Source organism: Anas platyrhynchos, chromosome 1 (assembly GCF_047663525.1).
Source record: "Anas platyrhynchos isolate ZD024472 breed Pekin duck chromosome 1, IASCAAS_PekinDuck_T2T, whole genome shotgun sequence".
In the NCBI taxonomy this organism is placed as follows: Eukaryota; Metazoa; Chordata; class Aves; order Anseriformes; family Anatidae; genus Anas; species Anas platyrhynchos.
This window is the reverse complement of record NC_092587.1, coordinates 95,141,871-95,168,686: the sequence shown is the minus strand read 5'-3', so window position 1 is coordinate 95,168,686 and position 26,816 is coordinate 95,141,871. Positions and strand designations below refer to the sequence as shown.

At 36.6% G+C, this 26,816-nt stretch overlaps 1 long non-coding RNA gene across 1 annotated transcript in view; it reads left to right on the top strand.

The window, feature by feature from the left end:
• Positions 1-7,574: 7,574 nt before the first annotated feature.
• The window catches only part of LOC110352361 (uncharacterized), a 134,567-nt gene continuing 115,325 nt past the window's right edge, over positions 7,575-26,816 (top strand). The window contains exons 1-2 of the long non-coding RNA XR_003494775.3: positions 7,575-7,703; positions 18,166-18,265. This is a non-coding gene — a long non-coding RNA (uncharacterized lncRNA). The remainder of the gene's footprint in view (positions 7,704-18,165; positions 18,266-26,816) is intronic.

Here is a 26,816-nt window from a genome sequence, read left to right as displayed (position 1 = left end):
TTGGAAAAGTTATTATTTCATTCCACTGAAAATCTTGGCCTTTTAGTCTTTTCAGAAAGCATAAGGGCCCAGCGTGTTGAAAGATGTAGTATTGCTTACCTATATTTACTGATTTATTATTCTTTACAAAAAAAAAAAAAGAAAAAAAAGAGTCCTCCTTAAAGTAAGGAAAACTAAAAACATGAAAACTAAACACAAGGAAGTAGCACCACAGGACTTGTTTGTTCATGGTGGTCTAAGACCTGTGCAACTGCAACTGTCCACACAGACAGGTTGTTTTGCATCAGGAGATGCAGGCAGTTCTAGATGTGGTCTTTATTCACATGCCAAGCTAACAGCATTTCTTGTCCTCTCTCTCTCAAATTGATGTTGGATGCTGTTTAGTTTTGCTTCCTTAAATCATGTTGGTAGTATGACCAGAGGAAGTTGCAGAAATTGTGAGGGAAGTGGATGGATCAGGTAGGTTGCTCTGTTTTGATAATGAGGATTTAATGGGAAGGGAAGGTATTACAGGCTATGTACTCAGAAGATGCTTGTATGCTTTTCTTTGTTCCTTTCTGGGGAACAAAGTGCACATTTTAGCTATATGCTTGCTGTTTTCCCACTGCTCAGCTAGATATGGGCAGAGGAATGGTTAATAGAACTGCTAAACGTGCAGCTCTCAGGTTTTGTGGCATTGCTCTGCTATCTCTACTTCTCTGGGAAGGCATTTGAAACTACCCTTGTATTTCTAAAGGGTTGGAAATTACAGGTCTGTCCCAGATGCTTCCTGGTTTTGATAAATGGGAGAGCATCCTATTGTGTTATGCTTACTCCTCTAAACTTTCTAATTCACATGGAGGAGTTAGGTAGAACGTAGTCTTTAAATGATCCTTCTCTGTGTTGTCAGTCTGCAGGTCTATAGATCACTATAGCAGCAAAAACTTTTGTATGGGTTTGCAAAGTAGGTGTCTAGGAATAAAATAACCGAGAGAATTTGAAAGACTTTCTGCATATACTAGATAACTACAAAAAATTACTAAGGAAAATTAAAGTATGTAGGATGAAGTGATTGAAGGAATTGATTGAGAATTATTACAGTGCTTCCATTTGCTCCTAAATAGGAATTTTATTTTAGATTTAAGAAAAATATTTTTAGCTTGGTTTCTAAGGAGATTAGTGGTGTATTAATGTGCTGTCTTTGTCCATCTGTCTGCCACTCCTATGTTTCTAATACAGGCTGAAACTGTTGATAGATTACTAGCTCAACAGAAGTAAAGGGTTAGAAGATATAGTGTTTCATAGTAGTTAGTGGCTGGGTGGAGGCTAGTTGGTATTAGTACAGTTCAGTGCTGTGGGGAATTTCCCCAGTATAATATGGGGAAGACTGGGAGAATAGAAGGTGTTAGGATACAAGAATTCAAATGGACTGGAGAGTACTGTCTTGGAGAGGTCCTGGGAAGCATCAAAGGAGAGGACTGGGGGGAAAGCAAGAAATGTGTATAAGAATTGTAATAAAAGAAGCCTATCTACTTCTGTTGTCTGTGTTTGGAGACCCAGTTGCAAGTAAGTAATTGCATGTTGTTTATGGTCTAATAAAGCCAAAAAAAGCATCAGGAACCAGCTGGTATCACTGTCAAGAACATGTTTACCTTGTCACTTTATACTAAGGACTTGCTGGATATGTGGCCTGGATATAGTCACCTTTTGAATTCTTTGGGGTTGACATACTGATATTGACCAACTGTGCTCAGCCTTCCTTTTTAAAACATTCAGGCTTTGTGGAGTCAGCCCCAGGATCAGTGGTTCACAGCTGCATTCTGTACACTTCTTCATTCCTGCAGCTGCACCAGCAGGCCCAAGACTTATCAGAGAATCCAGATGATTTCTTCAACCAGGGATGCAACAACCATGCTTAGATTGATAGCATTGTTTCAAAAGCAGTGAAATAACACAACTTTAGGGAACAGCATGTGTAGTTTTCTGGGATATCATCTGTGATCTTTCTGGTAGACAATCTCTCGCCTTTCTGTAAGGAATATACCATCTTTCCCCTTCTCCTATCTTAACTCACAGACTTCTTGAGGTTTACTTCTCCTGAAGAAAAGAACCCCTTGCCTTTCAAAATGTGTGCTCTTTTTTTTTTTTTTTTTGAGCTCTTGAATTACCTAGTTTTCTGCCTGCACAATATATGCAGATTATTTCTCTGATCTGGAAGACGCTACTACTTATCTGTGGTTAAAAGGTAGTTAAACTTTGGATTTTTGCTATTCCTTGTTTTGTGATTTAGAGAGTGAGCTTGGGAAATGAAAGGCTGGTAATGCATAATATGTTTGTTTCTATAGCAAATATATAACCTATAAGAGGATGTCAGAAAGGGAAGTGGAGCAACAAAAAGTGAAAAATTGCCACTCGATACAATGATTTGTCACCTGTTGACAGTTATGCCTGATAGCAAAAAAGTTCATTATGAATGATAAGTTGAGAGCTCAAAGCAGGACAGAGAGAAGCCTTGAAGATTTGTCCTTGAAGGCTGGTGATGTACAACATAGTTTCTTTCTTGCTGTGAAGGAGGTTAGTGTAGTTTAATGTGCCAGTTAGTCTATTTTAAGATACCTCCAATCACAAGAATTACAGAATGAAAGATGTCCATAATTAAACTATACTGTGAAAATACTGTGAAAATGTAATGATCTGTAACTATTTATACAAATAAATGAAGAGAGGGCTCTAGGCAGTGAGAACTACTGAAAATCAGAGTAGCTGATGCTATAATCCTAATTTTTGTAAGGATGACTTGAGATCAAGAAGTTTATATCAATTTAAATATTCATCATCCTAAAAAATCATGAGAAAAATGTAGAGAATACCAGGGTTCATGGAGTCAAGAATTACTCATTTCTGCTGTAATAACCCAAGCATAGTTACTGTAGCATCATCTCCTTTGGTTCTCTCACATTTTTTCAGTAGAAATCTTGTGTGTAATGTAAAACAGACAACAACTGGGCAAATATCTCATTGTTTGTGGTTTTCTCATGTGACAAAAGGTGGAGTTATAACATCTCTCTCATTCACTCTCACGTTCAGATAGATATACAGTGGTACATGGAACAAGACATTTTTTTCAGCATTGAGTATAAAACATAGTTGGTTCAAGGGCTACCAAGTAGACTACTGTTTGATTCTCAATTGGCTTTTCTTTCAGAAGAAATGGAAATTTAAAGACTGCGGTAATCTGGTGATAATCTTATTTCACAGAATCACAGAATTTCTAGGTTGGAAGAGACCTCAAGATCATCGAGTCCAACCTCTGACAAATGAAAGAGAGTAGCTCAGTGTGGGAATTCCTGTTGCTTAATTTCACCTTTTTGTTTAATTACCAAATCACCAGTGTTTAGCAGCTTGACGTAACTTCCACTGCCCTTGTCCAGCTAGTATTTGTTGTCCTCCTGGATTGGTTGGTCTTAGGAGTTCTGTGTGACCTCTCCTGGGTTTATAAGGACACAGTCTTTAAGATAGAATTGATGCAGTAGAAGAGTAGACTCTGGTCTACGTAGTTCCAAAGTGATGACTGCAGAAGTAGCATAGTGACAAGTGTGCACAGCTTTAATCAAGTCTGATATTCTGGCCCTGTGGGGCATATGATATTTCAGTGAGAAACGGCACCTTTATAGCCTACTCACCCTAATTTATTTCCTGTTGTTCAGCTGTGCTTCCTGTTGTGGGTGCTTCTATACTGAAAAAGAATACCTAATACAAGTATAATGTTGTCTTTACTATCAGCATTAGACTCAATTGTGTATGCTTAGTTTTGAAATTTAGTGAAATTGTGTGATAAAACCATATGCCTCCCACTCTTTCTGAGTGTTGACAGGTTTCTTACATATACTCTATCTGAATGCTGTAACTACACGTAGATGGAGCAGATGTAGTTGCTTTGCTTTTAATCAGGGAATATATTTGCTTTCGAATAACATACTTCTGTTGTTTCATAATTTTTTGGGAAACAAAAAAGTTTTGTGTGGTATTTATACAATCCACTTAAAGTAGATGAAAGGAGAAATAATCAGATAAATGTTTTGATAAAAAAATTTGGTGGGAAGAAGTAAGAAGGTGAAATAAGATCCCACAAGGTCATTCCATACTGGAAGGTTGACCTTCAGTTATAGATGATGTGGAGAGGGAGAACAACATAATCCTGATGGGTAGACTGTTAATAAGTTTTGTGTCTACTTCCCTATTTTGATTCAAATTATATTTGATATAACACATTATATATAGTGTACTACGAGTCCTAAATAACTCATGTTGTTATGGAAAATACTCTACAATATGTAGTGTAAATACACATTGGCTAAGAGAATATGGGGGGACAAAACTGAGTGATGTTTTTTCAAAATCAGTACACATTTTGGGGGGTCGGCTTCAATGCTAATTCCAAGGAGGTAAGCTATGGCTTCTTAGAAATGACTGAGAAGATAATATGCCTCCAAATGACTCACGTGACAGGGAAAGGAGACAGGAAAGTCACAGATACCATCAGAACTAGCTAAGGGTAATGAGACAACTGAATGGAACCACTCACTCATCACTACAACTTGTGAACCGTCCTCTGGCCGTTGTGCTGCCTGGGTGTTTTCTAAACTAAATAGGATTTGTCTCCTAGAGGTAGTCAGTAAAATCTGTTTCCGATATCACACATCCCTTGGGATTTGTAGGACAGCAAATATTAGTTAAGTCATTGATCACACTTCCAGAGCTGTCCACCTTCTCCTCAATTTATAACAAAAGGAGATTTCCAGTGCCAAAAATACACATTGAAGTTTCCAGTTTCAGACAGGTGAGTTAGAACTACGGAAGCTGTTGAAAATGGATTCATTTTCTCCTTCACTTCCCATATTAATCAGTCTTACAGAGGAGCAAGTCCAAATCCCATTCCCAAAAGCTATCTTCAGCATGTCAGCTACTGTATTGTCACTGGACTGCCAAGATACTTGCACTGCTTTTGCTGAAACTAAATAGCAGAAGGTCTAGTCAGTGAGAGAAGTGAACCTCTCCCAGGATTCTTGTAAGACCAAGCACTGGGAGGGGAGACCTTATCCAAAGGGCTCTGCAGCTCTGATGGGCAGACTGATAACAAAAATACTAATATTGACTGATGACAACTAATATATCTTCTGGAGTTAATGGAGTCAGTAATGTATTAAACGTGTACAGAGGGAAGACAAAATCCCCAGCCTAACCATGACAATAATTCTGGATGGTCAGTGGTCTCCCCTACTGCATCCTAGCTTCCAGGAGTGTCTTGGAAACTGGCTGCTAACAGACTGACTATAAAGAAATGCAGGATAATGTTATGCCGAAGTCAGAAGAATTAAAATCCCATTTTATATCACAAAGCTGAAATTAGGTCTCTTGACATTTTAATAGGCAGACTTTCTACTAAAATATCAACATTATCCATCTGCATCAGGTATTATCTTGCTTATCAGGTACATATCTTGCTTAAAGGAGCTCCCTGTAAGAGTTACTCTGTTCTTGTTCATTTTCCACCACTGAGGTCAAGAACTTCTCTCCATCCCATTACAGTGTTTCACCATTGATTTCGCCTTTCTGTCACGAGGGCACCTAGCTTTAAAAACATAAATAAATAAAAATAAAAATAAAAATCTGTTATTCAGTATTTCTGTAATCATGACATTTTAGGAACCTTACTCTCTCCCATTTTATAGTTTTTAGAAGTCTTGAAAATTTCAGGACTAGAATGCCTTTTTTTTTTTTTTTAATAAATAAATAAATAATTATTTTTATTGAAAGACTATGAGCAATGAAACTGTGAACTTAAAGACACTTCCTTGAAAATCTCTTATCTCTTCTGAGGTAAAAAGGACTGTGAATGTCCTCATAATTACTTTTGTGGATATCTTTTTAATAGCCTTGGGGACACACGCAAACATTTAATTATTAGGAAAGAAGTTAATACAATGAAGAATATCACTCTAATAATGAAGCTTATAAATACAGAGAACTCATTAATTGATAACTGTGTTGAGAGATAAGCACAACTCAATTGATTTTGCTTAAAGCAATGAGTTCATGCAGGTGTTTACTTAGGAAATGACTGTGAGAAATCCTCCTGTGATGATGTCAATAATTTGCTTCTTGTCCTTCTTTCTATAGCAGCATATGGATCTAGTAGAACCTCTTGATCCTCTTTTTTTCCCTAATATGTCTTTCTTCCTTCCTCCTCCCCCCAAAACAAACAAACAACCAAAACAAACCACACACACACACACACACACACAAAAAAAAAAAAAAAAAAAAGGCAACACACAACACAGAGCCTTAGAGCTGGCATGTGTAGCATGAGGGAAAGTTAATGTTGGCAGACCAGAAACAAGGTTTCAGCTGGCTTTTGTGAGCCCATGTCTGACCACAAAGTAAGAGATAATCTGGCTGCCTTTGGACCACCAGCCCTTGTGCCCTCAGATTACTTTGTTCTGCCCTGCATGTCTAGAACACAGCTTTGCTCACAAATGCATAGTATCTGGCCCCATGCAGAAAGTCTTTTTACTTCCTAGAAAGCAGCATGTAAATATACGTGTAGCTGTATTTTCACATTGCATCAACTTGGACCTCTTCTAGTAAAAATAAATAAATAAACTACACATTTAGAGTTATTTGGACACGAGCATGGAATACAGAAACTCAGTCAAGTGCTCTACTCCATGTGACATTGGAGTGATAGAGGTAGGGGAAATATGTTGATGGAATTATTTCATTCAGCTGTAGAGTAAAAAAAAAAAAATTCCCTAATTTTGAATGTTTCTGGGGGGAAAGAAGGCTATTTTTTGATGAAGCACAACTTGTACTATGACCTCTAACTTAGTAATTTGATTTAAAAGAAACTGTCAGGTTTAATTTGGTCCTAAATATAAGACACTAAAATCACACTTTTACAAGCTTTTTGTGACTCACACACCAGATTTAGTTTGCATGCTTTTAGATATACTGTTTTATTTGTGAAATGGCAAATATCTTCTGGAAAAAAAAAATCATTGCTTGAAACGTAGTATTTAGAATGTTTGATTTTCTTCAAATTTAATTGTAAAATATATTTCTTTAAAACAAACAAACAAACAAACAAAAAAACCTGAACATTTCACTGTAGGATTGGCAACCCAAATATTTTTCTTTCCTTCCTGAAAGTAGGAAAGGTCTTGAACGCTAGTAGCTTAGTTTTGGTTCTGTTTGCCCAAAAGAAAAGGAACAATAAGTGCACTAGAACTTTTATTTTTTTTTCCCACTTTCAATAATCTGAAATATTGTTAATGGTACAGATTATAAAATGTGTTCCTAGAAGGTGTCTGGGAGGTATAGGTTGATGGAAGAACTGTAAGACTGCACAGGTCATTTACTCAGTTTACCCAGCATATTCTGTTCTTCCTGAGCTGTTGCTTAGGCAAAAAAAAAAAAAAAAAAAAAAAAAAATGGGAAAGGATAACAGAAATCCCACAAGTTCTGATTGCTGTTTCTAAAACACGAGATAGAAGATGACTGCCCCATTTTCATATTTCCATCCTATTTTGTTTTCAGGTAAAAGGTATCAATATAATATCTTACAAAATAAAGATGAATGAAGAATTGGGACGACTGCAAACTGCGATGAATTTTCTGCAAGATGGAAATGTCATAAGGAAGAAGAAAACTGGCAAGCTTGTTTGGTAAGTCTCAAGTTTGTTCCACTTATTTAGAAAAGAGAAAGGAACAAAGGTCAGATATAAGGAAGGACATGGAAAAACAAACAAACAAAAAACCAACCAAGCACAAACAAAACAATAAAATAGGAAGGGATAAAATTAAACTCCATGCAGTTGTGGCATTACCTCAAAACTGAAGTAGGTGAGATTTTTGGTGTTGGAGCACTTTGTCAAAATGAAGCTAGGCTGTGGTTTAGTGATATAGGCAATTTGGCATTAGGCCTAGCTCCTGATACCAAGTGACAGATATTGCACCCACACTGCACAGAAGTGTTGATCTGCACTGAGCACCCTGTCAGTTTGGTGTTCTTCTAAAAACGCATCAGGTGATGTCTGACTTCCCACTACCAGCAGTAAGTTGGCTGATTGCATATCATGTGCAGTGGATATTTTGGTAGAAAATCCATCATGTTGCTTGCCATGACTGAGATGGGTAAGTTTTTTTACTGCTGGTATCTGTGCTGTGCAGATCCAGTACTAATGATGGGGGAATCATAGCTTTTAAGTGCCCAGCAGCATTACAGTCTGACATGTGTCTGTGTAATCTGCTGTAGACATGTAAATCAATGTTTTTAATTATTATGGAAAAAATAAAAACAAACAAACAAAAACAAACAAACAAAAACCAACCACCAACAACCAAAACCCTTCCAGTTAGTTTTTTGACAACAAAAGTGTACATTCAAAGAAAATATTTCTGAGAAGGCATTTTGTGATATGCAAAATAATAACAATAATAAAATCATTAGGCAAGCTACCAGCTGTGAGCTGTTTCAAGTATCAATTCAACATGTCAATTACATTAATATTTACACTGGGTAACAATTTTGCCAGCAAAGGCAGTTAGAGCAGTCTTTTTTGTGGAAGATTAAAAAAAAAAAAAAGGATAATATGTGCTTAATATCAAATTACGTAATGACTATTGCAGTTTGGTTGAATACTGTTTTTAAGCAACTGTGTGTTAGGTAAGAGGTCTCTAAACATATTCTTGGTGGATAAATAATTTATTATGATAAGCTTTATTCAGGGTATGAATTAACTAGTTTGGGAGAAGGTAAAATAAGCCTAGATTCTCAATTGCTTCCTATTTTGCATAGCTCTGTTGCTCAAAAACCAACCAAACAACATCAACAACAACAACACAAACCTAAAATAATAAGCCTGTGCATGCTGCTGGGACCAGTAGCATTCAGCAGTGGTTGCAGCTGAATTATCCAAATATTACCACTCTATGAAATGCATGTAATCTACTACTTCGGGTGAGAGTGAGGACTCTGAACTCATATAATTTTGTACTTTTTATTTACTGTGACAGATTTTTTGCACTTTTGTGCTTGCCTGTAAGGAATTTGTCAAACTGGAAGAAAATGAAGGCTTAGAGTGGGAGTTGCTGGCAGAACCCACCCATTGCACAGTCCCAGAACACACTCATGGGTTCAGTGGCTAGCTGACCACTGTCACAACTGCACTTAGGACTCGAGGTTTTATCAGTGTGTCAAATAGATCTATAGTTTGGTTATGGTTTCATCAGAGCCTACTATTGCTTTAGGAATTTGCTTCCCTAGAAATGTGCATGTTCTCTGTGAGGATTCCTGTTAGGTGTGGGGATATTCTCCTCAGTGTTCTGCCAAGCAGTACTAACAGTGTCTTTGTGTTGCAATGGCCAATCACAGTAAGTATTAAGCTGAAGTGCTATCACAGTAATAGTCCTCTGCTATCTCATCTTATCCTGTTTCGTTCCCTGTGTGTTGAACAGATGGACTTGAGTTTTATGTAGGTGATTAATTAAATTGCACATAACAGGAGTATTTTGTGCATGCATAAATTCCTCTTAACAAGATTTTAAATTCTTGTTGCAACCAATCTGCTCTAGAGGAGGGACAAAGTATTTTTATCTTTTCTACTTTTCTTTTTAATATATGCAATATATATCTTTAAATAAACGTGCCAATATCTTGTGCCAGTTATTAGAAAAGGCTTAGGCTTTGAATCTGCTGGCTAGTAAAACTTATTAAGGTTATCAGTAACCTGAAAATGTTAAATTATGCTGCTGAAAATATAACATACCTCAGTGGATGCTCTGTAACAAACTTCAGTGTGTATGGGAGATGGCAGACATTGCTTTGTCTGACAAGGTCTGTTTAGGGCACAGAAACTTGAGTTCAACAACTGCTCTCAGAAGTACCTGCAATGGACTATGTTGGCACTACAAGACGAAGTGCCCTGAAAGGGAGCTGAAGTCTGGAGAACAATCCCTAGTCAGAAATGGCAGTAGGTATATCCATTGATACGGCACTTACTGCATGTCCCTCCCTTGTTTCTCACACCAGCCAAGAGGCATTTCTGTAAGCTTGCTCAAGCTGCAGTGACCACTGACCTCATGTGCATGTGCCTTTCACAGGCTTATTAGCAAGAACTGGATGTGTATTATAAAATGACTGAAGGTAATAAGATAAACAGTTACTCCTTCAGTCTTTTTTAACTATGGAGGAAAGACAGCAAAAAGGAAGCTTAGGAAAGGAAGGTTAATACAAAAAGGGAATTGATTTTTCTCTCTGACATGCAGTTAAGGATAACCACATATCTTGAAAAATCTTCTACTGTATTCTCTGGCTTTACTGTACATCTCTTAATAGGCAATCTGTGATACCTAACTGCAAACACACACATACCTGAGAAGAACAAAATTCTGTGAGATTAATGCATTGTAATCCCTTGGTTGATATCTTTGCAGCTTTTTCTTAAAAGTTTTAAAATCCTCAGGCAGTCTTCATGCATCCTGTTTCCTTTACCACTGATAAGAAAACTTAGATTTTTTTTCAGAAGGTAAAAATATTTGGAATGCTCTGTTTTCTGATGCATATATATGTGAGGCTCTTTCTTCATGTTCCAGATATGTTTTGGGGATGTTATGATACACAGGGATGGCAGCATGAATAGGGTTTGTTGGGGTGTGGGAAGGCATGACCTGATACTGCACATTAAAAATGTATTTTGATTGGACACGTAAAGACCTTCATAAAAACTTTAAACTCTGTGTCATTTTAATAACACATTTTCAAGCTAAGTGAGCGTTTTTGTTTCTCATCCTGCCCTTCATAGGTTTGCTGAAGAAACATTCTTGCTTTCTCTTTTTCTCTTTGTGCCTCATTGCTATTGCCCACTCCGCTGGGGATGTGTAATCCTCGCAGCGGGTAACCTGTCATGCTGAGCAGCGTCTAGCTATGCAAGTATCTCATGCCAAAGTGATCTTCTGACCTCTTGATTCCTTTGGCTGAAACTTGAAACAGGGATCAGAGCTGAGCCCGCTGATTAGTTCCTAATCATGTGAGAAACCCCACTGAACTGAATTGCTGCTGCTCACTGTGACCCTGTGTATCATCACTTATGTTTCCTAAATTAAAAGGCTTATCTTGATATGTCTCAGTATGTGACATAGCACTTTAACACAGCTGCAAACACTACTTTCTGTTCAAAGGGGAAAAATAATACATGCTTTTTTTCGTCTGCTTATTAGCCCTTACTTTTGATGGCTTTTACTGCTGTTTCTGTATAATGGCAAATTATGCCAATTTCCACTGGAACAGTAGCCTTGAGGTCTACTGTATCTTGTCACAAGAGGTGGTGTACTTGAGACAAATCATGCACAGTGTAAGACGTCAGTGAAGCAGCAGTGAAGTAGTTAATGGCTCTTGGCCTCGATTGCAGTGCAGCTGGCCCAAATCAACTCAGAGCATTTGTAGTACAGAAATTGCTACAGCTCAAATCAGCCAGGCTTCCAAGGAAAGGATAAGGGTGGCCTTTATGCGAGATGGGTAGGTTAAGATGACCCACTTTAGCTGAATGCCTGATTTAAGTGGAACACTCCTGTTTAATACAAGCCTTCTTTTATCTTAATGGCATTGGCAGAGAAACCCATTTGTCTCAATTTCCTTCAACCAACAGTTCTTAAGCCAAACCTTGAAAGCAGCAAATTCTACCATACCACAGCAAAATCATACACCTTCGTCTTATTCTGGTTTGCACGTAAGGTGACTAATTTTCTGTCTTATCTCTTCCTGATACTAGAGTAGAAGTATGTTAGAACCGTTGGTATTTCACACCAGAAAAGCAGGATAAAAACTTTCTCTCTTGCTTTTACAATGGCACATTGTGGTACGAATAACTTTAATGTAACATGATTTGAGAATTCCAGCTACTATCAACAAGATTACTAATAGACTTGTACTTTTAATTCTATTAATAGAGTACTTCTCACTGGTTGGGCATACAAAATTCAGAAAGCACATAATACTTTTATTTTGAGGAAATTTGAGCTGAATAATCAACATGCTTACAACAACTATCAGATAAGATGATCAACATAATACTTGCTGGTGTTGGTTTCCTTAGTAATAAGTATTCTCTTGATAGCAGAAATAAAACTTAAGTAATATCATACAGTGAAACGTTTTAATTGCAATGAGATTTTGGATTATATCAATTAGGGTGTTGCTTTGAGCCTGCAGAAGTTTTCTGATAAAGGCCTCCCTTTCAACATTGTGATACCAATACAGACACCAGAGAGTATTAAATACTTAAAGCAAATTCTAGAAAAATGAATCAAGTACTTGTCTTGATATCATATTTTTACGTAGCCCTATCTAGAACTCAAATATATACATATGTATATAGAGAGCTAAGTAGTATATATACATTGGAGAAGAACTTACTGTTCTGTGTTGGGGGGCATCTGAGAGGGAGGCAAGAGAGAGAGATGGTGCAGGATTCTTTCTGATCTCAGTAAGAAAAGCCCAACAAAAATAGCTTTAAAATAACTATCTTAACTAGACAGAATAAGAAGAGAGCCAGTCTTCCCTTCAGATTTCAGGAACCCTGCATTTGCACAGCACTGGACAGACCCTTGCTGGATCTCTCCCATAGGGGCATACTGTGCAAACCCTATCTGTGGAGAGCAGCTCCTCCCTTATGCTCATTCAAGCTATTAAATAATTTTCTTACAAGAAGCCAACTCTGTTCCTAAAGGATGTTCATATGAAAACTTCTTGCTGCACTGTTTGATAAAGGCAAGGCCTTGTACATAGCAGGAGCTGCCTGCAGGCTATGCAGTTGCAAGGAGCTGGCTGAGGTTATCCTGCTGCCAGGGGATTTGTATAGCACAGGCCTGCGTGTACCTGGGTTAAATGTATTGTGGAGCACAAACACCCTAACCTGCAGTGCTTTCCCAGTCAGAATCAATGCATTTGTACTCTTCGTACACATAGAGTTCACCGTTCCCAAATCCATTATAAATTACAGATTATAGTAATAACATACTGGTCTCTCAACTTCAAGTAAAAGGCATGGTATGGCAGGTGTGGCCAGTTCGAGATCAATGACTCCTCAAAAGCAATGCCTTCTTCAAGGCTCCCAATGCACTTATTCTGCCATGGCACAGGTGAGATTTGCAGTATCAAATTTATATTTGGTTATAGCAGGTGAAACAGCCACGGATCTATGCACACGGCAGTGGATCATTTCATGATTCTGAAAGTTTGTTGTCTTGTACACACTTCTGTCTGTAAGGAAAGTGTTCATTTCCATAAATACTGGCATGATGGGATTCTGCTTCTGAAGAAGATGCCTTTGAGAATCGAAGAATCATTCCTGAAAGAGAGGGAAAACAGTAGTGTATATGCAGAATGTACAGCAGAATATACTGCTCTGTATACAATTTCCTACCTTTTCTGATGAAGACTTCTCTGAAATTAGACTCTTTTTCCTAGGGGAATTAGATTGGAACCAAAGCAACATGCTTAATATTGTCACTATTCTTCTCCTCCCCCAGTCTTCAAAAGAAACAGAAACCGCAACAACTTACAGTCCTCTTAAAAGGTTTCAGAACTTCTGTAGAATAACTTAAAATTCAGAAACTGTGGATGAGCTATACAGTATTTTCCAACCTGCAAACATTGAGCCCTGTCTGAAGTATATGTCTCAATAGACTGAATTTTGAGTAATTACTACCTTTCTGCAAATAAAATTTGCTCATGGTGGAGCAGGTGGATGTGGCCTGGAGGAGGCTGCGGCCCATGGAGAGCCCTCGCAGGAGCAGGCCTCGGGCCGGAGCTGCAGCCCATGGAGAGGAGCCCTCGCAGGAGCAGCAGGTCTGGGGGGAGCTGCCACCCAACTGTGGGGGACCCGTGCCGGAGCAGTTTGCTTCTGGGGGATGGATGGACCCCGTGGTATGGAGATGTGTGGGAGCAGTTCTTGGAGAGCTGCTGCCTGTGGGCAGCCCCCACAGGCTCAGCTGGGGAAGGACGGCATCCCATTGGGAGCAGGGGCAGAGAGAGGGACCTTGAAGGAGTAGTGATGAAGCATCAGGGACTGACCGCAGCCCCCGTTCCCCTGTGCTGCTCAGGAGGGGAACATAGAAGAGGGCGCATGGGGAGAAGGTGTTTGTAGTTTGCTTGCAGTTTCTCACTGTTCTAGTCTGCTACTGATAAGTAATAAATTATTTTAATCTCTCGATGCTGAGTCTGTTTTGCCCACGATGATAATTGGTGGGGGATCTCCTTGTCCTTATTTCAACCCTTGATTCATCCTATTTTCTTCCCCTCTTCCTTTGAGGAGGGGGAGTGAGAGAGAAGTTGTGGTGTAGTTTATTTGCCCTTCACAGTGAAACCGCCACAGTTGCATGGTTGCTGTGATTCTTCCAATTAGACACAGAATGCTGAAGTATCAAAAAACACTGAAATATGTTCCTTTACAAATATTCCAGCCTCTGCTGATGCTCTTTGGCTAGGATCACCAGGATTCATAGAAGCTGTGAATTGTTGGTTCCGTGCAGCTGTTCAGAGGTATGAAAAAATTCCTAGGACAAATTAGGTTCTGGATATATCTGGGCTCTAGTCCATTGCAGATTTTTGCCAGAGCTTGCTGCTATTCTTTACATTGATTTAATTATAAAGTTTTGATTATCTTATTGATTTAGTGAAGCTGTGCCTGTTTCTCCCATAGCTGATTTTGGCTCAGTGATTTCAGATGGAGACAACTGAAGAGAGATCTCACAGGCTTGGCCAGAAGGTGATTCCCTTTTGACGTTGCTACAACAATCCCCGTCTAATTATGCTATGCATCAATACATAAACTACACAGAAAATGAACTGAGTCAAGCCAAGGTCTTGCAAACTTTACTAGATGAGCATGTCTGACACAGCTTTTTGCCAACAGCTGGCAAAAACATCATATTTAGAGCAGAGATCAGCTCAGATATGAACTGGATTCTTAGAATGTGTCTGCATATAACCAGAATATATGAAATATATATTTTAGGTCAGTCATGTCTGTTTCTTCATGGAAAAGGTGGCTTTGTCTTGTGTTGCTTTTTTTCCATAGTATTACTAATATTAAGTAATTTATCAAGGCTTTTTTTTGTTTGTTTGTTTTATATATTTTTAAATTGCTAACTTTATTGAACATTTAACAACTCATCATTCGGGCTAAAATACTATAATACAGATGGGCATTGCTGATATTAAAACACAAAACAGATTGCTGCTATTTAGGGACACCATTTATTATTCTACAAACAAAGCAATTTCAGGCAAATTAGTTTTGGTCATGTAATAAGGGAAAAGTGGAGGTAAGGGAAGTCTGCTGTACAAGCTAAGTTGACTGGCACTGATGTAGTCAGAGAAGCTGATGTTTTATCATCCTACTATTGTAAAAGATGTTTAACTGCAGACATATGGGTTAAACTTCTGGCCATTCCACATGGAACAGTGATACCCTACACAGGATTAACTCCTAGACACTATTGAGAAGGTCCATTTATAAACATAAAAAAAGCATAAACATAAAAAGCAAATTTTCTGTGTTTAGCATTAAAGAATATCACAGAATTTATAAATTTACTTTCCAATAAATTGATTATTTTTTTTTTAATTAAATTATTTGCACAGTGTTTGTTTGCAAAGCTGTTTTTATGAGGTGTAGAGTGCCATGATTATCGTTTGTTTGTTTTTTTTTTCCTATACTCAAGGATAGATAACAATGAAAGTAGTCCTGAAACACATATTTATCTTCAATCTAGTATAAAAACACTAGCAGGTTTAATGACTCAGGAAGACTGAGTGAAGGAACTGACCCTATGTGATAGTAAATATGTTGCTCCAAACCTTCATTTCCAGTGAATATTGACACCTGAGTGTCCTTAAAAAGAGAACCCCTTGTACTCACCTCTACAATTTAATCAGGATTTGAGTTATGTTTTCCTTTTTTTCTAGGCCAGATATAATTTGGATATATATTTTTATATATATACTGTGAAAATGGAAATGCATGTTTTAAGATTTCAGTGAAGATATTTAGAATTTATTTACAGTATAAAGTCTGGAGAAAATTAAGAATCCCCTGTGACTTTTAAGGTGCAAGAAGTATTTGGAGTTTAGGATTTCTGTTTTCTTTTGCTGTTGGCAAACCTTTTTCATGTTTTCCAACTCCAGTTTGGCTGTGATCCAAGATCCAGTGTTTTTCATCACAGGGAGTCTTTCTGTTACCTTCTACAAGTGTTTGATAAGGCTTTTTTTTTAAACTTGAGAATTAACCGTGCTTCCTTCTGGGTTCTGTTACCTGTGTGATAATCCATAGCTATGGAAGTTCATAGCTATGGAAGCTTTGTAAAGTTGTCACTAAAATGAATGAACTTACTTGAAATTCCTGAAGAAATTAATGGAAGAAAACAATATGCTATCTTTGTGCCATCTATTACATGTTATAGTGAACATTTAGGTAAAATTTTACTTCAGGTATCAGATATTTTGTAGCTACAATGAATTGAATGAAGTCTTTATGACTACCAGCAGAGACCAAGCTCCATTATCGTGTAAGCTGTAAAGGAAGGAACTCTATCAGGGGTATAATTACCTGTCATCTTTAATTAAACAGCAGTACTGTGCACAAACACAACCCCTAAAAGGAAAAATAAATAAATAAACTACAGAGAACCAGTGCAGCTCATGCTAGTGTTCTGATAGCTTTGCTTGAAACAGTTTTCCAATCTCAGTAACATAATGCAGGAAAAAAAGTACTTATTCTGGTGAAGTTGGAAACTTGTATAGTTTTTCTTGAATATATTAAGCTATGAATATTATCTATACATTGGTACTGCATAGAAGAGTTAATGAAGCTGTTAGCATGATCTGTCATGCCAGAAAAGATCCTGAAAATAATTAGAAAGTGACTGTGAATATTTAGATAGGGCACATATTAGATATGTCACATTCTCTTGTAGAAGATACAAGTTTGCATTAGAAAAATATTAAATGACCTCCTGCAACTCATAGCCTTAAGTCAAGAATATAGACTTCGTGAAGTCTATTATGCTTGTGAAGTCATACTGTTTTAGTAAAAGGCATGAGTTTCTATGTTACGCTTCTTATAAGATGTGTACAGTATTCTTTAAAAAAAAAAAAATCAAACATAAATTTTATATTTTCATTGTCATAAGAGAACTGCAAGCATTTTTTTTTTCCAAACAGATTTGGCAAGTGCGTGTTCATCTATTTCTACTTCTACTTCTACTTTATTTTTTTTTTTTTTATATCACATATGTACATTAAGTACTGTAAAAAAAAAAAGACAAATTTTAGATGGGTAGTATGTGCAACAGGTAATGGGAATGTGTAGGTTAAACTGAAAAATGAAAAAAATAATAAGGGAAAATAAGGTTGATGCAGGATCAACAAATTTTAATAATATATGTTTAGAATGTTGGTTCCATTAACAATGATGAATCGCAAGGGTTCTTTTCATTATCTGCCAGTTCAGATCACCTTACCTCTATATGATGGGAAGAAAGAGCAAATTGGTGAATATAATTACATCTTTTCATTATTTTGCTCCTAACCACAGACTGAAATTGTAGTTAACTTGCTCCACACACTTCAGGATTATTTACTTAAAGTTGTTTAGGGATACATGAAGATTTCAAAAATCTATTTAAGGGGTACTTGGGAGTGAAGAATTAATTAGACCATTTCCTGTTTAAATGGTAGACATTAAAAGACAGGGTAGGATTACACTTGTACACATAGTGAAACAGAGCTTAAATTCACTGGAAGAAATATTAACTCTCCAGAATTAAATGAAATGCAAACCACAGTAAAATTCAAATTCTTGAGGACTGTGAAACTCAGAGCTATGGGGTCAATATTTTCTTAATTTTAAATGATTTTAAGATATTTCCTTATTTTGATTGTAAAACAGCATGAAAAAATAAAATAAAAATCTTACAGCAGGCATATCTTTATCAAAATGCAGTGCTCAGAGGATTGTGATATCCATACTGGTGTGCTCAGATGATCTCTTTGATTGCATTAACACGTGCTTTTTAGTAACCTTTTCTTTGGCTAAGTTACTGTAAATGATCTCTGATCCCCTGCAGTGCAAAGAAGAGGTTTGCTTAAAAACAATGACAAAGGAAGCCCCCTACAGCTGGCGAAACCCTGTTAAAGTCATTCTGAAGATTATTACTGTGGTCATAGGTAAGTGTCTGCTCCATACATGTCTGTCTCAAGAAACAGGCCTCTCTGCTTTGTAGTAGTAGTGTACAAGTTATGCAAAATGTAACAGAGGAAAAAATGGGATGTTTTTGCGCCAGTATTACTGAGATAATGCTGGTTCAAATTTTGCTTCCAACTCTGTTGTAGTACAGGTATTTCTTCTACCTTTAACATATTTCAGTGTTAGGTTTCTTCTGTAAAATAGGTATAAAAATGCTGCCCTAGAGCACAGAAGGACCATCAGCCCATCAGTTCTTTCTTATTAAAAGACAGATTTGTTTTTGATTGGAGTAAGGGGGTAAAAAGCCCTGGAAGAGTGCATGAATACTAAATAGCAACTATAAACACAAAAATACTGATATGGTAATATACAAATCTTTTATATTCCTCTTGCTGTTCCAAGAATGGTTTATTCAAGGCAGACAGATAATTCCTGATCAATGGATAAGTTATAGCATAAACATGTGCCACTAAACAAAATTAATTAAAAAGAAGCAAAAGTCATTCTCTATAGCATCCTTATGGGTACAGTGAAGATAAATACAGGAAATTAAATTTGTGAGGTGAGGTTCATATATTAGTTATTATACCTGCATTTTATTTATTTTATTTTATTTTATTTTATTTTATTTTATTTTATTTTATTTTATTTTATTTTATTTTATTTTATTTTATTTTATTTTATTTTATATTATTATTTTTTTTTATGAATGGAAAAAGACACCTCAGTAGGCCAGTAAATAAGAATTACCTTTACTAATAATGGTCTGTAGGCTTAGTAGTGAATTTGCATGACCTCCAAGCTGGTATTTGTCAAACTTACCTTGTCTGAATTCATCTTGTATTGCCTTGGAGCTTTGCTTTAGCTTGCTTAGGTGTAATAGTAATTTTCCTAAAAATCAGTTTGCTATGCCAATTTTCACAGAATTTCAGGCTCCCAGAGGTTGGAAGGGGCTCTGGGCATCATCTGGTCCAACCTTCTGCTCAAGCAGAGCCAGCTAGGGTAGGCTAGCCAGGATCATGTCTAGTCAAGTTCTAGATTTCTCCAAGGATGGAGACTCCACAACCTCTCTTAGAAGCCCGTGGCAGTGTTAGTGGGAAAACAAACAAATAAACAAAAAAAAAAAATTGTACGTTTAAATGGAATTTCCTATATTTTGTTTTTCTTTCTGCTTTATCTTGTCCATTCACTGGATACCTCTGAGAAGAGTTTGGCTCTGACTTCTTTACTTCTCTTAGTAGAAATTCATAGTCATTTTTAAGGTTCTCCCTGAACTTTTCTTCTCTAGGCTGGACAGTCAGAGATATAACAGATGCTTCAGTCTCTTTATCATCTTGATGAGCCTTAACTCACTCCAGTGTGTCCATGTGTCTCCTGTACTGGGTTGCTGAGAGCTGGACCCAGCACAGCACTCTAGATATGATCTCACCAGAGCCGAGCAGAGAGGAAAGACCACCTCCCTCAATACTGGCAGTGCTCTTCCTGGTGCAACCCAGGAGGCTGTTGGCCACCAGCCACCTTTGCTGTGAAAGATGTTTGGCTGGCTCGTGGTCAGCTTGGCGTCCACCAGCACCTCAGGTCCTCATCTGCAGAGCTGCTATCCACAGTGTGTACTGGTGCCTGTTGTTGTGATTTTTTTTTTCTTTTTTTTTTTTTTTTCCCCAAGGTGCAGGACTTCACATTTTCTTTTGCTCTGTGGTATAGCCTTGATTTTAACATAGGTAGTAGCAAGACGTAGTTATTCTGTTTAGACTGAAATGATTGTGGTTTTATTATAATGATGTAGTGGAGAGGAATACAGTCCTGGTCATTTAGTCAAGTCCTTAAACGTGGGGATCTAGAATACAGTGTAGAGACGTGAGATGGCAGGAAAAAGGGGCACAGGCTGGTACTGAAGATACTAATGGTCAGTTAAAGAAATACAGACCTGGAACTGAGTACAGCCAGTTTTAGGACAGAAAAGAAAGAGCAACATCCTACATATGTAAAGCATGACTTATTAAATATTTGGATGCGATGTCTGCTTGCAGGCCTGTGAAGAAGGAGGAAGGTTAAAAAAAAAACAACGTGTTAATAAATAATCAGAAATTGCCCCAGGCAGATTCTAGAGAGAGTAGTAAGAAGAAATTATGGACATCATACTCCTCCCAGAAAGTGGGACTGAGGATGCTGACAAGACATTGTACACCTCCCACCCCAGACATTGAAGCAATTGATTTTAGGATCCAGAGAAGGCAGTGAAGGTCTGAAGAAAATAGATACTAGGCATGTGCATGTAACAATTTTAAATCTATTCTTGAGACTTTTTCTGTAATAGTATTCTTTCTTTCCCCTGTTTTTATAATAATTAGATGTGAATTAACACTAACTCGTGGATTGAACTATTAACATTTCAGGCATTAAAATGGTAAATACTTGACTTTATATGTAAGGTGTGCTTTTAGACCATAGCTAGACTTTGACTGTAACACTATGATCCTTCTTTTTATTCAAAAGTCTCAGTTGGCCCAAACCACTGTTGAGAGAAATAAAATAGAAGTCTGAAGGGTGGCTCAGGCCAAGATCCCCTTTCATTTCTACCTGAAAATGTGTGCTTGCATATTAGTGCTTTTATGTGCCTCCCTGTAACCCTAACTTAATATTCTCTCAGTTCCAGAAGCATGCTCTATGCAATTAGTGTCTGTGAGGAGAAAGTTGCATGTTCTCTGAAGAAATTATCTCTGCTACTCTGTCTGTACAATTAATTCTGTATTGGCATGTAGGAATTCAAAGCCTTAGCTCTTTGCCTGCTGATTCAGGTTTTATGGGAATTAGTATGTAGTTTGTAAACTCAATCTCAGAGCAAAGCTTCCTTATTATGCCTTTACTTTGTTTGTTTGTTTATTTATTTATTTATTCATTCTCCCCCTCTGGTAAAGGAAGTGATTCATAGGTGGTTCCTTAGCAAGGAATGCTGTTAGATGAGAAATCAGAGAAGAAGTCACTTAATATACACTGCATACATTTATTCATTCAAGACAATAGATGTTCAAATGTCACCACTTGCTTAACCACCATCAGAACCTAGGAAACTTAGCCATTTATGTACAAAAAGTATCACGTTTAATGCAGGTGCTGTCGCTGTTACTTAATACCAAAATAATTACTGCAGTAACACATGCAAGGAGAAGTACACACTAGTGAAAAGAAAAAGCTTCATTTAAGCTCAAAAGCCTTTAACTTTGTCACTGAAAATAATCACAGAAATTATCTTTGCAGCAAAAGATAGTGGATGATAGAAAAAAATGGATGGTGTTAAGTCATACATTTTAAGAAAGCTCTACCTCATTTTTGGCCTAAATAAAGCCTTCAGTCACAACTGAATTGATATGCTCAGTTTCGATTAGAGTATGGTCTCTCCAGAATTATGTCCTTGGCAGAATAAATTAACCATTGCTTTGCTTTCACAAAAATGCACAAATGTAGCTTGATTAGACTTAAAAGAGGAGGGCTGTCTGTGTCACAAGTTTTTCAGTGCACTTCAGATGAAGGGCTTTGAAGGGCTTGATTTAAAAAAAAAAAAAAAAAAAGAGAGAGAGAGAGAACTAAAAAAGAAGCTAATTAAGGATGAAGGCAAATAATGCAAAAGAGTAAATGTGGAGTTTAAAGTTGCACTAATCCTTTGTAGTTAAGTTAAAATTGGTGAGAATAACAGTTTTTTTCATATGGTGTAATTTCTACTACATTTTTCCTTTTCCCTCCATTAAATTCTGATCTCAGCTAAATTCTGTTTCAGAGACATCCATAATAAGCTTGTCCTTGTTGTTTTCCATGCAAGAGATGATTAAGATAGACTTTCTGATTGAACAACAAATATCACAGCAGGTTTGGAAATATCATCCTGCACTGTATAACTGATTAAAATAAAAATATCTAATGCCAGCCTTGTACTCATACCCAGTCAAGTCTTTTCCCCAATGTTTTTCTTACTACCGAATATTTCACTGCAGTCTACTTTTTCAGAAACAAAAGCACACAAGTGAGGTCCCTGAAGAAAATGCTGTTTGAATTAAAAAAAAATCCTTAGTGCTACCTACATCCATATGAATGGAAAAAAAATGGTATTCGTTTTAACATCTAAGGATATGAACGTATAAGGAAATTTGCAGGTAGAATCTAGAATACTTCTGTATTTGAAAACATGTGAGAAACAAATATACATTACTTCCAATATTCATCACAGTAGAATAAATTATGATGGAGAAACTGGATAGGAGAATGAAAATTAAAATTAATCCACTCAAACTGAGCAGTAAACATATGCTACATGGTGGAGATAATAAAGGATACGATTTCTCTGTTTTCTGTAAAAAATGGGAAATAAAAAAGAAAACAATATTTCAGTATACTAAAAAGGTTAAGGATTGTTTTTTTTTTTTTTTTTTTTTTTTTTTTCTTTTTTAGGGGTAAGACATGGTAAACACAGCAATTGAATTACATCAGAGGGTATCCATTCCATGCAGTGAAATATATTATGCAAAGGCTTTTGACCTTTAAGAAAATATGTTGATGATTTTCCTCTGCATACAGAAAAATGTCAGCATAGGTGTAAATAAATGTCATTAACTTTGTTTTTGCATTCAGAATATATCCACAAGGACCAAGATGTGCTGGTATTCAGACACATGAAAAGAGAGCATTCAAACCACCGATTAACCTTCCTAATTCACTTGACTGCTCAGGCTGCCTCAGTGATGGCAATCTCCCACATTATTAAGGAAATAGGTCCTTATCAAGCCTATACAGTATGAGTATGCATGTTGTCTTACCACAAAAACTACATGCACTGCATGTATTCATGCCATGTTCTGAAGATCTGCTGTCTCAGGGAAGTGAAGAAGTCCACTTCCAATTTTCTATTTCTTCAAATATATGTATATAGAAGAAATAGAAAATGAAGAAATAACACTTCACTTTGATACAGAAATTATTTTATAGGTAACTATATTCCTTACCCTTTATAGGATGTTTTTACTGGCCAGAACCTCATTTAAATGTTTCAAGTTTCAGAGTATGCGTCTATTGTAATTTAAGCTTAACAGTCCATAAAATGACTACCTGGATATTTCCATAATCACATTTCTGCTATCTAGTTGCTATCACTGACTGGAGAAGGGAAATCTAGCACTCTTAAGATGCCAGGAAGAGAAGGCGATTGTAGGTTTTAAGAGACCTGAGCTGCTGTCTGTTCTGTTGTTCCACATATGTCTCTCTCAGTCTGAACAGGGCAATCCAAAAATACTTTGTTTCAAGAATCCTCCAAAGCCCCTATATATTTTCACCATATTGAATTTGGAAAATAGGATTAATTTCATTATTCAGTGATACACTGCAATCAAGGATTGTCTACCACCCAAAACAAAGTTAACATTGGTATTCAACTTTTGAACATTTCAAAAATCTATTTTTGTTTCTTAGTTTTGCAAAAGTGTTTTTGAGAGTAAATGGTAGTAATAACAATGAGCAGAAATAAAGGCCTGCAGGCAGCTTTGGTTTCATCAGTATTTTCATGCAATTTAATGATGATTGATTGCATAAATTCTTGGGAATTGCAGGCAGTCAGCATAGTTAAAAATTAGGTCATTTGTATAGATGTAGGAACCAAATTTAAGCATCCAAGTTGGAGAAAAATTCATGAGTCTGCTTAATTACATCTTACAGATTAGCCTGTCCTGGAAAGCTGGATGCTTAAAAAGTGATCCTGCGGATGCCTACCTCTTGTTTGGATCTCCTGATTTCAGCAGCAGTATAGACACCAATAAGCAAAACTGTGTTTGCAGGACTGTTTGCAGGACTGTTTGCAAAAAGTGTTTGCAGGACTGAATCCATAATTGAAATCTTCTAAAGTACATCAGATCATACTGGGGCTCATAATTCTGCTCCTTTCTGATACATCTCAGTAACTTACATGCTGTCAACAACATGCTGTCTTGACATTTACATCATGAAACTGTTTAAATACTCCATGAGTTTGTTGGTAAAACTACATTGGGAATTTTTCTTTAATAGATCATTGACACATTTTGTGCTGTAGTATTTAGAGATTAATATGTGACTCAATGATGGAAAATTTTATAATAGCTACTTTGTAGCCATTTATAAATTGTTATGTCAATCAGTGTATGATTCAATACCAATTTGGTTTTTAAATGTGTTATGAAAAAAACATTTTTATATCCCAGCCTAATTTTTAGACATTAATAACCAAACCATTCATTCTATACCACGACTGCTTTCTGCTGTGAGTATGATAGCTCTGGAAGTAATGCATTTTACCTTTGTTCTCTATTTACATCGTGTAGCTTATCCCATTTTTGAGGACACAAAAGCAATAGAGATATGCTGTCTAGGAAAATTACGGGGCTATAAGGGAGTCATATAAAATCACTAGGCAGTGTGATGTTGTAATAACAGTAGTATGATGTTGCTTGGAGGACAAGGAGATGGAAACAGAAATAATGGGAAGTTGGTTAGATCCTGTAGGACACGTGTGTATATGCATTTATATTACATATGTATACACATGCAGCTGTGGGTGAAAGTTACCAGTTTGTGTGTAGAGACACTCAAAAATACATCAGTAATTTCTGATCTTTCTGAAACGATTCCACATTTTAACTAATATAGTTATTCTTCATTCTAAAGCATACAGTGGTTAGAATGACTTTTAAAAAGGTTCAGTCACATATCACTTTCTTTTTATAGAAGGGGCATAGGACTTTGGTCAGGCCTTACCTTTTGTATGTCATTTGGTGGTCATGAAATTAGTTAATTTATGTTGGCTTAAAACACAGATTAAAAATATTGCTAATGGACATTGATTAGTGAAATAAATGGTACTGACACTAAGTGAATGGCAAGTATAGGCTCTGTTAAACTGTACAGTAAAGCTGGTTTTGGAAATAACTTAGGTTGTTAGATGTTAGGCTTCGATGGTGTTTTTTTTTTTTTTTTTTTTTTTTTTTTTTTTTTTTAAAGTTTATAAAAAGTCCTTAAAGGTTTTAAAGTCTGGGTTTGGTAAACATCAGAAAGTTAAGCTTAGCTGAATTCTTTGGTGTACAACCAAACCGTGAATTGCGTGCTTGAAAAATACTTTAGAGAATTTGTTTTAATGAATGTTGTGTGACTATCCATGCAGAGCAGATTGGATCAGTAAAGTTCAGTGCCATGTTCTTCAGTGTTTTCATTCAGAGAATTATGAGTACACAGTGGAAAATTTTTAAGGTAAAAATCCTCGAAGATTTATGAGAATATTACATTTTATCCTTCCTTTCAGTCTTCTGAGCTCAAAGGTGCTGCTGCAGAACATGACAAATCAATCTGCAGGTTAGGAATAATCCCAAAGTGCTCAGTGGTGCTGAACTTCCACATGGTACTGCTGGCGAGGAACATGTTCTGCCATTCTCTGCCTGGTTACAGAACTGTGTTGTATTCATACAGGAGAGATACTGGCTATGATAGCTTATGTTTTTGAGCTGGTTAAGGTTGTTTGTTTGTTTGTTTTTTGATGAGATACTTTTCTGTTGAAAAAAGATAGTTAATCAAAATCAACACTTTTTTCAAGAAAAGGTCAGCTTTAACAAATGTTCCGCCTTTAGGAAAAAGTATCAAAAAGTATAGAAACTGCAATTTTTTCACTTCAGCAGATTTAAAAATAAAATATCTGTTCAGAATTTCATTGTGAAGTTCAAGTTAATATGTAGTAAAACACAAACATTTTAGAATTAGCTGAGCATTTTCCTAATAGAAACAGAATTATGTTTTATACTTAGTTCTCAAAAGTGTCTCCTCTTTAATGTTCTGTATTGTGCAGGCTTTCTTTTTTACATTTCCTACATACCTTTGTAATTTTCCAGTTATGTTACATTGGAAACATTCAAGTTTAGTTAAATATCAGCAACAGAAAACAGGATACCTACCTAGGGATGTGGCTTATCAAGCATACTTAATTTTCTCTTTAGTACAAGGTCATACACAGTAATCACTGTTCAGTATTGCTTTGAGTTATTGTTCTGGAGAGCATGTTTAACATCTGTGATGGATTTATGTTCTTCTCCTGTCCTCTAAGATCTAGAACAGAGCAAGAGATCTTTGATCTCTTAGGAATAGCTCTGGTTTTTAAAATTCATTTCAAAGTATTTGATATAGAAAGCAGGGTTATGCAAAAGAATCCTGAGTTGTAAGTAGAAAATAAGAAAGTTTGTCCTTCCAGTCCAAGAAAAGCTAAACTATAACAGATGAGTTTAGCCATCCTGAAGGAGTTCCCTTGCACCAATTTGAATCATAATCTTGAGCTTTAAGTAGCTTTTCAAATCACTTGAACTTTGAAAAAGAATCTTAAAGCCTGGAACTTGATTCCAAGCAGAGGATGACAAGAGGTGACAAGTTGCCTGGTAGTGTATGCTCGGTGCAGAAAGCTTTGTCTCAAGGAATGCATCATGTATGTAGACTAAGGAAGAAATGATGACAGCATGAATAATGAAAAGTAAAAAA